Genomic DNA, 14,251 nt, shown 5'->3' with positions numbered 1-14,251 from the left:
AATGTTTTCTATGAAAACCCTGAAGCTATAATCAACCTTAATGGAGAAAATCTGAGAGCTTTTCCTATAAGGTCGGGGAAAACACAAGGATGTTTACTCTTACCACTTTTAATAAACATAGCACTGGAAGTCCAAGCTACAGCCAGCAGATAAATCAAATGAAATGAAACTAAACAAAACGAAACGAAACGAAACAACGTAAATTAAAGTAAAAGAAAAGAAAAGAAAAAAAAGAAAAGAAAAGACAAAAGAAAAGAAAAGAAAAGAAAAGAAAAGAAAAGAAAAGAAAGGAAGAAAAGAAAAACTAATCCAAATCTGGAAGAAGTGAATCTTTCACACTTTGCCGATTACATGACACTATATATAGAAAACCCCAAAGAGTCCACCCAATAACTGCTAGAAGTGATAAATGAATACAGCAATGTCACCGGATACAAAATCATTGTACAGAAATCTGTTGCATTTCTAGACAATAACGAATCAGTAGAGAGAGAAATTAAGAAAACAGTCCCATTTACAGTTGTACACCAAATAATAAGGTATCTATGAATAAATCTATCCAAGGTGGTGAGCGACCTATACTCTGAAAATTATAAAAAAGTGATGAAAGAAATACAAGATGACACAAAAAAGTGGAAGTATATTCCATACTCATGGATCGGAAGTACAAATTTCATGGAAATGTCTATATTTCCCAAAGCAACTGACACAATTAATGCAATCGCCATCAAAATAGCAACAACATTTTTCATAGAACTAGAACAGTCTTAAAATTTGTACAGAACCACAAAAGACCCAAATCTTCAGAGTAAACAACCTTTATGTGAAGTGATAATTATGGATGGAACTATGCCTCTGGATCTTCTGCTCCAAAACACAGTAGTCAGCCTAAGCATTTGAACAAACGTTAGACATATCTTAACCAAAGATCATTCTACAAAATACATTCTACAAACGTACCCTCAAAACTTTGCAGATCATGAAAAATATGGAAAAATCTAAAAATTGTCATGGCCAAGTGGAGCCTGAGGAGACAGGATGACTGTAATGTGCCAGCTGGGATGAGTCTGGGACAGAAGAGGTTAAAACTGAAGCAATCTGAATACAAATATAAAGTTAGTTAATACTACCATATCTCTTTGGGATATTGACTGTGATCATGTATCGACTTAGAGGACATCAATAGTCAGAAAACACTCTGATGTATGTGGAGACTCAATAATATCTTCCCAATTTTTCTGGTAACTAGAAGCCCACCACGATTGAAAATATTATTAGTAATCATGGTTTTATGTTTTCAACACCTAATATTATATGAATAGTTCTAGTATTATTTACTAGTGATGGCCATGTACCTAGTCTTGTTGTTCTTACTATTGTGTAATTTAAATAATAGCATTCATGGTACAGAAAACTGAATGCATGATATACGCTTCATAGAAACATCCACTTTACATATTTTAAGATAATAACGTATGTATACACCACTGTATTATGTGGTATGTAAATTAAGTGTTTTTCGGATCTTGAATGAACATGTCATTAAATGGCTTTCCATAAAGTCGGTTATCCTAGATAATGAATGATACTCAGATTTTACAGGATGTACTTCACATCATGCCTGAAGAGTGTCCAAAAAAGAAAACATACGTACACACGGCCAGATGGATCATTGTGACTGGCTCACTTATTGTAAAGAATCCTTGCTTTAATATTTTCACGCATATTTTTAGCAGGAATACAAGAGAATGAAATATTTCCAAATCAAAGAGATGTTCAAAGTCTGGAAGAATGATAGGGTGTTCAAGGGGTTTCAGAAGGAAAAGATGTGACAATGAAGTGGCAGTCACAGGCAAGCAGGTTTTTCTCACCCACTTTGACAGGTTTTCATGAGGGGATGTCCATCACAGCATGTGATCTGCAAAAGGGTAAGACCCAGAAGCACCAGAGGGAAGACACACTTTAGGAAGAGGTGACTTGGAAAGGGTGCTTCTGTGCCTAAGTGATGGCTCAGAAACCTAGCTGGGTGTCCCTGGGTCAAAGATTTCAGGCGGCCAGCAGTAACCTAGACTCACAAAGATCTAAGTAACATACATCAATGTAATTTAGAGTCACAAAACTCTTAGAGCCACAGAGTTGATCTTCATCTATGATTAGGAGATGGTCACAGTTTTACAGGATATGATCATCGGGCTGGCAGTAGATGGCTAAAATATTATTTAGGGTTATGTTTTTAATAAAAAAAATTGATGTGCAAAAATATGGGTTTGGAATGTAAAGAAAACTCACAGGACCATCATGGAGTTACTTACCTTAAGGCCTCATGTCACTATCCCTAAATTCATTCCTGTAGGAATGTAACCTTTAACCAGTCAGCAATGAAATTCCTAGTCATTGCTGGAAATTTAACTGACAGACCCCCACCATTCCCTCAGGGAGGAAATCTCGCCTAAATAAGGTATTCCATGCCACTAAATTTGTTTTAAGTTTATTTATTTTGAGAGAGAGAGAGAGAAAGAGAGCACATGCAAGGGAGGGGCAGGAATAGAGGGAGAGAGAGAAGCCCATGACCACGAGGTCATGATCTGAGCCAGGATCAAGACTCGGACACTTAACCAAGCGATCCAGACCCCGAGAATGTGGAGTTTCAAAGGTTAGCAGTCTTGGCTGGGATACAGCCCTGAGGGCACTGGCCTAATCCTTGAGAAAAGGCAGCAAACTACTTACAGGCAGATGGTATGGAAACAGTGACCTGTACATCGCCTGGTGCACGCAGTGGGGAGATTATACACTCATCATGGAGAGCATCCCTGAGAGGCAGTGTTCACAACAAGGGGACAAAGGAGCTAGGACAGAGGAGGTGTGTGGGACCATTTTCCTCCTCTTCCCCACAGCATAAACACAGAACCATCTGCTGGAAACAATGTCATCCCCACACTGGCTGCCTAACATGCTTACATCAACCCCACATTCCTGTGCTCTGGTGAGACTGGCCTTCTAGGTCAATCAGGCTTGCTTCAGTCCCAATGGAGGTGTCCCCTTCCCCAGGAGACCAGCGGAAGCCCATGACCACATCACCTCTCTTGACCAGACAGTTCTGCAGAGCTTCACTTCGAGTGGCAGTCATTTCAAGTCTCATTTAAGAAGCAGATCGGAGCTGACCTAGATAAAACTCAGCACATTCTGGCCAAGGACCATACATTGTCCATACAACTGGCCTGAAGGACAGTGCAGCCAGAACACAAAACAGTGTATGCAACACACACCACAGACACTCCCTGATGGTCAGACCCTGGACACTAGGTGACCTCCTTTTCATAAAGCCATTCATCTCACAGGCAGCTAACATAATGAGCTTTTGTAACACAGAGAAGGCAAATACTCAGCCAAAATGCCAAGACAAGAGGAATGCATCCCAAATGAAAGAAAAAGATACGGTCATGGCCAGAGAAATGGAAGGAACACTTCCAAACTCATTCTATGAGGCCAGCTTGGCCTTGAGTCCAAACTGGACAAAGACCCCACCAGAAAAGAAAACTACAGACCAATTTCCCTGATGAACCTGGATGCAAAAATTCTCAACAAAAAGTAGTGAACCGGATCCAACAATACATACAAATAATTATTCACCACAATGAATTGGATTTATTCCTGGGATGCACCACCCATTCAATATCTGCAAATCAACTGATGTGATACATCACATTGATAAAAGAAAGGATAACAACCATATGATCCTCTCAATAGATGCAGAAAGAGCATTTGACACAATGCAGCATCCTTTCTTGATGAAAAAAAAAAAGTACTCATGAAAGGAAGGATAGAAAGATCTTGTCTGAATATCAGTATGTCCAGATACAAAAGTCCCACAGCTAATATCATCTTCATTGAGGAAAAACTGAGAGCTTTCCCCCTAAGGTCAGGAACACGACTGGGATGTCCACTCTCACCACTATTATTCCACAAACTGTTGGAAGTCCTAACCTCAGCAAGCAGACAACAAAAAGAAATACAAGGCGTCCAAATTGGCAAGGAGGGTCAAACTTTCCCTCTTCACAGACATGATACTTTCCAAGGAAATCCAAAAGACTCCATGGAAAAACTGTTAGGACTGATACTGGAATTCAGGAAAGTCTCAGGATATAAAATCAATATACAGAAGTTGACTGCATTTCTATACACCAATAATGAGTCAGCAGAGAGAAATCAAGGATTGATGTACTTTACAACTGCACTGAAAACCATCAAATACCCAGGGGTAAACATAACCAAAGAGGTAAAAGATCGGTACACTTAAAACAATAGAGGGGCACCTGGGTGGCTCAGTCGGTTAAGTGCCAACTTCGGTTCAGGACATGATCCCTCATTTGTGGGTCTGAGTCCCGTGATGGGCACTGTGCTGACCGCTCGGAGTCTGGAGCCTGCTTCAGAGTCTGTGTCTCCCTCTCTCTCTCTCTTTCTGCCCCTCCCCTGCTCATGTGCTCTCTCTTTCTCTCTCTCTCTCTCTCAAAAATAAACAAACATTAAAAAAATAAAGGAACAAACCATACAACATCTATGAAATAAATGGAAGAAACACAAAGAAATGGAAAAACATTCCATGCTCATGGATGAGAAGAACAAATATTATTAAAATGTCAATACCACCCAAAGCAATCGACACATTCAATGCAATCCCTATCAAAATAACAACAACATTTCTCACAGAACTAGAACAAACAACCCTAAAATTTGTAGGGAGCCAGAAAAGACCCCAAATCGCCAAAGTCATGTTGAAAAAGAAAACAAAGCTGGAGACATTAAAATCTGGACTTTATGGTGTATTAGAAAACCGCAATCATCAAGACAGTATGGTACGGGCACAAAAACGGACACAGACATCAATGGAATGGAATAGGGAACCCATAAATGGACCCTCAAACATATGGCCGAGTAATCTTTGATAACACTGGAAAGAGTATCCAATGGAAAAACAAAAGTCTCTTCAGCAAATGGTACTGGGAAAACTGGACAGTGAGAAGATTGGACCTGGACTATGTTCTTAAACCACACACACACACACACACACACACACACACACACACACACACACACCTCAAAATGGATGAAAGATATAAATGTAAGAAAGGGACCATCAAAATCCTAGAGGAGAAAACAGGCAATCTACCTCCTTGATACTGGCCACAACAACTTCTTGCTTGTCATGTCTCCAAAGCAAGGGCAATAAAAACCAAAATGAACTATTGGGACCTCAAGATAAAAAGCATCTGCACAGCAGAGGACACAATCAGCAAAACTGAAAGGCCACTGAATGAAATGGGAGAAGATATTTGCAGGTGACATATCAGATAAAGGATTAGTATCCAAAATCTATAAAAAATCATCACACTCAACACCCAAAAACCAAATAATCCGGTGAAGAAATGGGCAAAAGACGTGAAGAGACACTTTAAGAAAGATGACATTCAGATTGGTCACACATGAAAAGATGCTCAATCTCACTCGTCATCACTGAAATACAAATCGAAACCACAATGAGATATCCCCTCACACCTATCAGAATGGCTAAAATTAACATCTCCGAAAAAAACAGATTTGGCAAGGATGCAGAGAAAGGGAACGCTTTTGAAATGCTGGTGGAAATGCAAAGTGGTGTAGCCACTCTGGAAATAGTATGGAGATTTGTCAGAAAAACTAAAAATAGAACTACACTAGGCCCCAGCAATTGCACTACCACGTGTTTATCCAAAGGATACACTAACGCTGAGTCGAAGTGGCACATGCACTGCAATGTTTATAGCAACATTATCAACAATAGCTAAACTATGCAAAGAGCCCAAATGACCATTGACAGATGAATGGATAAAGAAGATGTGGTATATTTATACAATGGAATATTACTCGGCGATCAAAAAGAATGAAATCTTGCTCTTTGAAACAACATGGATGGAACCTGACTTGATTATGCTAAGCAAAATATGTCAGAGAAAGACACACATCATATGATTTCTCTCATCTGTGGAATTTAATACAACTGATGAACGTAGTGAAAGGAAAGCAAAAATAAGATACAAACAGAGAGGGAGTCAAACGATAAGAGACTCTTAAATACAGAGAAGAAACTCAGGGTTCCAGGAGGGTTATTGAATAGGGGTATGGGCTAAATGGGTGATGGGCATTACGGGCGCACTTGGGATGAGTATTGGGTATATTTTGTACTTGATGGATCACTAAATTCTACTGCTGAAACAGTATTCCACTATAAAGTAACTAACTTGAGCTTAAATTAAAAAAAAGAGAGATATTAAAAAGAAGTAAAGAAATGTACTACCAGTCAAAAGAAAAGAATATTTAAATCGGGCTCTTTGAGTGGAAATCTAGGACTAAAAGTGTTACAGACAAGAAAGGATCAGAGAAAACACCAAGAAACAATGGCAAAACAACTAGTAGAATGGCACTAAATATATACCTATTAATAACCACTCTAAATGTACATGGACTAAATGCTCCAATCATAAGACATTGGATAGGGCGTCAGAATGGACAAAACAAACAAACAAACAAAAACAACACCTATCTAGATGCTGTCTACAAAGATTTATTTGGACTTAAGTCACCTTCAGATTTAAAGTGAGGGAATAAAGAAACATTTATTATGCCAATAATGTCAAAAGAAAGCCAGTAGCAATACTTATATCAGGCAAAATAACCTTTAAAACCGAGACTCTATTTTGGTACACTTTGGGTAAATACCTAATAGTGACATTTCATGAACCCAGTATTTATAGCAGCATTATCAACAGTAGCCAAACTACAGAGAAAGCCCAAGTATCCATCAACTGATGAAGGTATAAAGAAGTGGTTTGTGTGTGTGTGTGTGTGTGTGTGTGTGTGTGTATGTATACGCATATATATATATATATGTACATATGTGTACGTTCATATATACAAACATATGTATATACAAAGAAATATAACTCAACTTCAAGAAGAATGAAATCTTGCCATTTGCAATGATGTGGATGGAGCTAGAATGTATTATGCTAAGTGAAATATGTCAATCAGAGAAAGACAAATATAGGATTTCACTCATGTGGAATTGAAGAAACAAAACAGATGAAAACATGGGAAGGGGGAAGGAAACGAGAAGAGTGGTAACAAACCACAGGAGTCTCTTAATGTTAGAGAAAAAAAACGAAGGTTGATGGAGGGAAATGGGTCAGCGCTGGGCTAGATGTCAGATGAGTATTAAGGAGAGCACTTGTTGTGATGAGCACTGGGTATTGTATGTAAGGGATGAATCACCAAATTCTTCTCCCGAATCCGAGAATGCACTGTATGTCAACTATGACTTAAATTAAAATAAATAAATAAATGAATAAGTAAGTAAGTAAGTAAATAAATAAATAAATAAAGCCATAACAAGAGATGAAGACGGACGCTATCTCATACTAAAGGGGACAATGAAACAAGAAGATCCAATGATTGTAAATTTTGATGCACCCAACATGCGATCACTAAGTATATAAAATATTTAACAACCACCATAAAGGAACTCATTTTTTATAATATAACGATAGTAGAGGACTTTAGCACATCACTCACATCAATGGACAGAAGCTGTAAACAGAAAATCAACAAGGAAACAATGGCTTTGAATGACACACTGGACCTGATGGGTTTAACAGATATATTTAGAACACTCCATACTAAAATGGCAGAGTACATATTCTTTTCAAGCGCACATGGGACATTCTACAGAATTGATCATATTCTAGGTCACATATCAGAAGAAGAACAGCAGAAGGAAGGAAGTAATAGAGATTCACAGGGAAATAAGGGATATTCAAACCAAAAAGACACTAGACAAAATCAATGAAACCGGGGCTGGTTCTTTGAAAACAGTAATCAACATGAAAACTTCTAGGCAGACTTTTCAGTAAGAAGAGAGAAAGGACTCAAATAAATAAAATCACAAATAAGAAAGGAGAAATAACAGTCCACACCACAAAAATACAGTTAGAAGTTAATATTATGAACAACTATATGCAACAAATTGGAAACTCTGAGAAAAATGGACAAATTCCTATAAACACACAAACTACCAAAACTGAAACAGGAAGATACATAAAATCTGAAAACAGAAAGAAATCAAATCAGTAATAAAAAAATCTCCCCCCAACACAAGAGTTCTGGGCCAGATGGTTTAACTGATGAATTCTACCATCCATTTAAGAAAGAGGTAATATGTATTCTCCTCGAATTATTATGAAAAATAAAAAAGAAGGAAAACTTATAAATTCATCTTATGAGGCCATCATTACCCTGATACCAAAACCAGATAAAGCCTCCACTAAAACCGAAAACTGGTAGGGCGCCTGTGTGACTCGGGCTGTTTACTGTTCAACTCTTAATTTCGGATTAGGACATTATCTTGCGGTGCGTGGGTTTGAGTCCCATGTTGGACCCTGCCATGACAGTGTAGGGCATGGCCAGGATTCTCTCTCTCCCTATCTCTGAGCCCCTCCCTCACTTTTATGTACTCAAAGGAAAGAAATAAACATTTAAAAAATGTTTAAAAAAATTTTAAATAAAACTGCAGCCCGATAGCCTGATGACTATGTATGCAGAAATTCTTATTAAAATACCTTCAAATTAAAGTCAACAATACATTAATAGAATCATTTACCATAATCAAGTGGGATATATTCCTGGGCTGCAAGGGTGGTTCCACATTCACAGATCAATCAACATGATGCACCACAGTAATAGAAGAAAGGATAAGAACAATACGATGCTTTCAACAGATGCAGGAAAACTATTTGACAAAATGTCACATCCATTCATGATAAAACCCCTCAGCAAAGTACATTGAGAGTCAACCTACCTGCACATAATAAAGGTCATCTAGGAAAAACCCACAGCTCATCTCACCTCAATGGGGAAAAATTGAAAATTTTTCCTCCAAGGTCAGGGACAAAACAGGGATGACCCCTCTCACCACTGTTATTCCACATAGTACGGGAAACCCTAACCAGAGCACTCAGACAACAAAAAGAAATAAGAGGCATCCAAATTGGCAAGGAAGATGTAGCACTTTCGCTATTTGGAACTGACATGATGTGTTCTATAAAAAACATGAAAGATTCCCTTAAAACTTGGTAGAATTGATATATGAATTCCACAAGTCACAATATACAGAAATCAAGCTACATAGATGTATTGCATTTCTAACAAAAATCATGAATTAACACAGAGAGAAAGTAAGGGATCAATCCCATTGACAGGCTCACAAATGCCACAAGAAACCAGGAATAAACCTAACCAAAGAGTTGAAAGACCTGTACTCTATGAAATAGAAATATGAAATAAATGGAAGAAGACACAATAGATAATAGAACAATAGAATAGACAATAGAACAATAGACAATAGAACTATGAAATAAATGGAAGAAGACACAAAGAAATGGACATACATTTCATGTTCATGGATGGGAAGCACAAAATACTGTTAAAAATGTCTACACTCCTCAAAACAATCTACACATATAATGAAATCCCTATCACACTAACAAAAACATTTGTGACAGAACAAGAACAAATAATCTCAAAATTTGTGTGGAATAACAAAAGTCCCCATACAGCCAAAACAAACTTGAAGAAGAAAAGCAAAGCTGGAGACATCACAATTCCAGACTTTATGTTATATTACAAAGCTATACTGATCAAAACAGTATGGAACTGGCAAAACAACAACAACAACAACAACAACACACAGAGGCATAGATCAATAGAATAGAAATGTAGAAATGAACTCACACCTATATGGTCAATTAATTCTCAACAAAGCAGGAAAGAACATCCAATGGAAAAAAAGATAGTCTTGGGACACAGGGGTGGCTCAGTCAACAAAGCATGTGATTGTGAATTCAGCTCAGGTTATGATCTCAGGACAGTGCAGAGCATGCGTGGGATTCTCTGTCTCCATTTCTCTCTGCCCCTCTACTTCATGCGCTCTCTATCAAAAATAAGTAAATAAACTTAAAAAAAGGCTCCTCAACATATGGTTTTGGAAAAACTGGACAGCATCCTGCAAAACAAAACAAAAACAACGGACCACTTTCTTACAACATACACAAAAATAAATCCAACATGGATAAAGACCTATATGTGAAACCTGAAACCATAAAAATCCCAGAGGATAACACGCGTAGTATCTTATTTGACATTGCCTGTACAAACGTCTTTGTAGATATATCTCTAGAGGTAAGGGAAAAACAAGCAAAAATAATGAGACTTCATAAAAATTAAAACCTTCCATCACCTAGGAAATAATCAACAAAACTAAAACACCTACAGAATGATATTTGCAAACGACATCAGATAAAGGGTTAGTGCCCAAAATATATACAGTTATACAGCACCCAAAAAATGAGAAATCTGATTTAAAAAGGGCAGAAGACAAAAATGGACATTTTCCAAAGGAAGACATATACCTGGCCAAGAGACACATGAAAAAATACTCAACAATACTGATCTTCAGGGAAACACAATTCAAAAGTACAATGAGATAACACATCACATCTGTCACAATGACGAAAATCAATGAAGGATGAAACAGCAGGTGTTGCCAAGGATGTGGGGAAAGAATAACCCTCTTGCACTGTGGGTAAGAATGCAAACTGGTGCAGCCAGTATGGAAAACATTATGGAGATTTCTCAAAAAAACAAAACAAAACAAAACAAAACAAAAAAAACCCAAAAAACTGGAAATGGAAGTACCTTACGATCCAGCAATTTCACTACAAGGTATTTCCACAAAGAATACAAAATCTTCAAAGGGATACATGCACCATGATGTTTACAGCAGCATTTCCTACAACAGCCAAATTACAGAAACTATCCAAGCATCCATCAACTGATGAATAAATTGAGATGTGGTATATGGAATGTAATATTACTAGGCCGTAAAAACATGAAATCTTGCCATTTGCCATGAGCTGGATGGAGCAAGAGAATGTTACCCTGGGTGAAATAAGCCTTTCAGACAAAGACAAATACCAGATGATTTCACTAACACATGGAAATAAAACAAAACAAAGCGGGGGGGGGGGGGGGCGGGGAGGAGACAGTGACAAACAGACTCTTAACTAGGAAACAAACAGGGCTTCCAGAGCAAGGTGGGGAATGGGTGAAACAGCTGCTGGGGATTAAGAAGTACACCTGGGATGAGCACCGGATGACTTGTGGAAGGGTTGCTCTATATTTTACACCTGAAACTAATACTACACTGTAACTTTACTCACTGCAATTTAAATTAAAGATAACGTACGTTAATGACAGGTACCTACCAGGTTTTCTGTAGTTTGCAATCACTTAATTAGGTTGGAAAAATAACCATGAAACTTTTTTAAAGGCATGTATGATGTGGGGGACAGTTTGTGCCCTTACCTCGGTCACTGGTTCTAGCAGGACTCGGAAAGTGGGTCCCCGCTCATTCTTCTAGGAGTTCCCAAGACGAGCATTTCATGTATTCATGTCCTAACGGAATGCAGCTCCCATTCTTCTGAATTTCTGTCAGGGTTTCTTCCCGGAAACAGGCCTGAATCTGGAACAAACCATCGACTGCATCGATGAGGTGATGTCATGAGACTCCGCAATCCACGAGACCTTTAGTAAAATATGTCTTGTTCAAATACTGTCCGGGAAGGGGAGGAATGAAACACAGGAACAGCCCAGAAAATGCAAGGGCCTGTGCAGCTCAGCAACCAGCTTGCCCAGGGAAGCCACCCAGCGCCCACTCCTCAGCACTCAGTACAATAAGACAAATTCTCTCTGGCGACTCAGGAGATGCCAAGTTGCTACAAAGCTCCCAAGATCTCCCCTGGGGCGGGCGGCACAACCTGCTGGAAATGCAGCTCTGCTCTCTGTACTGAGGCAGCGGCAGAGGCCCTGAGTACTCTGGGAGCAATCAACGCCCTTCCTGCTCTGAGGTGCCCTGGGTCAGAAAAGCCGATGTTGCGCCCTCTGCTGGCCATCACTGCCTGGGCAGAGAAACCCGCCTCTCCGGGTCTGCGGTGCTCGAGCTCTCTGTTGGCCATCATGGGCATTTTTGCAATGTGGAAGGCCCTGGTCACTCAGCTGAGACACTGAAGGTGCCTGGGCAACTAAACCTGTTCTCCACATTGGGAAAGGTTTTAATGACAGGGCCTGGGACACAAAGAAATCTTTTCCTTCTCCTTTCTTATGAGTGAAGAATGAAACCGAATTTATTAACGTAATGACATCATTTGTAATGTTTTAAGCAATGTTCACAGAAAAATAGACCGCCAATTTACACTTGCTGAGCAAGTGGTAATTGTGTTTACCACCAAAATACTTAGGTTAGATAAAGAATGAACACCTTTGAGAGAGATACCGGCATCAGCTATGGAATGAATGAGTCCTAGGGATACAAGGGACAGCCAATGGAATGGAGTCAATCCTGTAATAATACTGTTGCATGTTTTCACAGGATAGCTACACTTGTGCTTAAGTACAATATAATTTATAGACATATGGAATGACTACAATGTATGCCTAAAACTCATACAACAAATGTGTGAACAATATTTCAATTAAAAATATACATCCTTTACACTATTTTTAATTTCTCCTTCTTTGCCAATAAACTATAATTCCTGGGGCGTTTGGGTGGTTTAGTCGGTTAAGCGTCCGACTTTGACGCAAGTCGTGATCTTGCAGTCCATGAGTTTGAGCCCTGCGTCAGGCTCTGTCCTGAGAGCTCAGAGCCTCGAGCCTGCCTTAGTTTCAGTATCTCCCACTCTCTCCCCCCTCCCCAGCTCGGGCTCTCTCAAAAAAAGAAAAAAGAAGCATTAAAAATGAAAAATAATTCCTAATTTGGAATTTGTGAAATTCCATTTATACCAGATTTTCTAACATCACCATCTTGATGTGAAGAGCTTATCTGAAAAGTCACTAATAATATTTTTGATGACACATATGTGACAAGGTCAGAATGAAACTTACAGGGAGCTATGAATCAATTGTGAATTTACTGTATGTATCCTTGGATAATATTTCCAATGAAATGTGCTTTAGGGACATGGATGGATGAAATAATGTCCACCAGTCATATAGGTAAATATCCTATAGGACCGTTATGCCTTCAATTACTAATTGCCATCTCTTCAGCATTAAAAAAAATCTGGGACAAGAAAATGTCTTTGAATTTGATTTAAGAGAAGACTAGAGTGTTTTAAAGTGTTCACCTACCTTCTGGAATCCTCAGATTAGTTGTGGACAGGAGGATAGCAACCCACGATTGGGATGCACCCCGCTAGTCCCAGAGGGAGGATATGGACCTTATTGTCAATTTTGTAAAATCAATATCAGCAGTCCACCTCTGCCAGGTACAGACTTCAGGACCTGGGGACAACATGATGCCTGATGCCTGGGTTCAGAACTTGAGGAAGGCCAGCTGGTGGGGGGGAGGGGAAATCCAACAGGGCCTGGGGCAGTGAGAGAGATGGCCCCAGGACACCTCCCCACAGGGCAGACTTGGAGTATACCTGCCAAAGAGCAGCACAATCTCCCTCAAGACATCCCTCTCCATGACAGAACATGAGGCTGAGCCTCACAATTCCAGAAGAAATGAGGGATACTCTTCTGTTCAATTCCAATGGCTTCTACAGAGCTTGGACCCAGGGATGTTGGAGTCTTGGGGTCATGGAACTCTGATGCCCACGATACGATCCCTTTCTGCCCCAGCACGCAGAGCCATCTCATACATCCCCTCTCCCCTGATGCATCTAATGCCATCCACATACCTCGAGCAGGTGTCTACCTTCCTCTTTGTACTTCCTCTTTGTCACTGTTTCTCTCTAACCACATCTATGTTTCTTCCTTTCACTCTTTAGGGAGTGGTGTAACATACAGTGCTAACCTTTATTCTTGTACATGTGAATATCCAATTTTCCCAGCACCAGTTATTCAAGAGACTATTCTTCTCCACTGTGTATTTTTGACTCCCTTGTCAAATACTAGTTGACTGTGCATGCATGGGTTTAGATTGGGCTCTCAATTTCCATTCCATTGTCTTATGTGTGTGCTTATGCCAGTAACATAACTGACTTCTTTGTGTTAGAATGAAGCTTGAAATCGAGAAGTGTGATGCCTCCTATTTTGTCCTTTCTTGCATTGGCTACTTAGGGTCTTTTTGTGGTTCCAAATACATTTGAGGATATGTGTT

The 14,251-nt window shown here is 39.2% G+C and overlaps 1 long non-coding RNA gene across 2 annotated transcripts in view; it reads right to left on the bottom strand.

The window, feature by feature from the left end:
• Window positions 1-12,659, bottom strand: part of LOC122231094 — a 40,043-nt gene extending 27,384 nt beyond the window's left edge. For both annotated transcript variants that reach the window (XR_006208237.1, XR_006208238.1), the window contains exon 1: window positions 11,452-12,659. This is a non-coding gene — a long non-coding RNA (uncharacterized LOC122231094). The remainder of the gene's footprint in view (window positions 1-11,451) is intronic.
• Between the last annotated feature and the right edge of the window lie 1,592 nt (window positions 12,660-14,251).

The sequence above is a fragment of the Panthera tigris genome, chromosome D1 (assembly GCF_018350195.1).
Source record: "Panthera tigris isolate Pti1 chromosome D1, P.tigris_Pti1_mat1.1, whole genome shotgun sequence".
NCBI lineage: Eukaryota > Metazoa > Chordata > Mammalia > Carnivora > Felidae > Panthera > Panthera tigris.
This window is presented reverse-complemented; position numbering and strand designations above follow the sequence as displayed.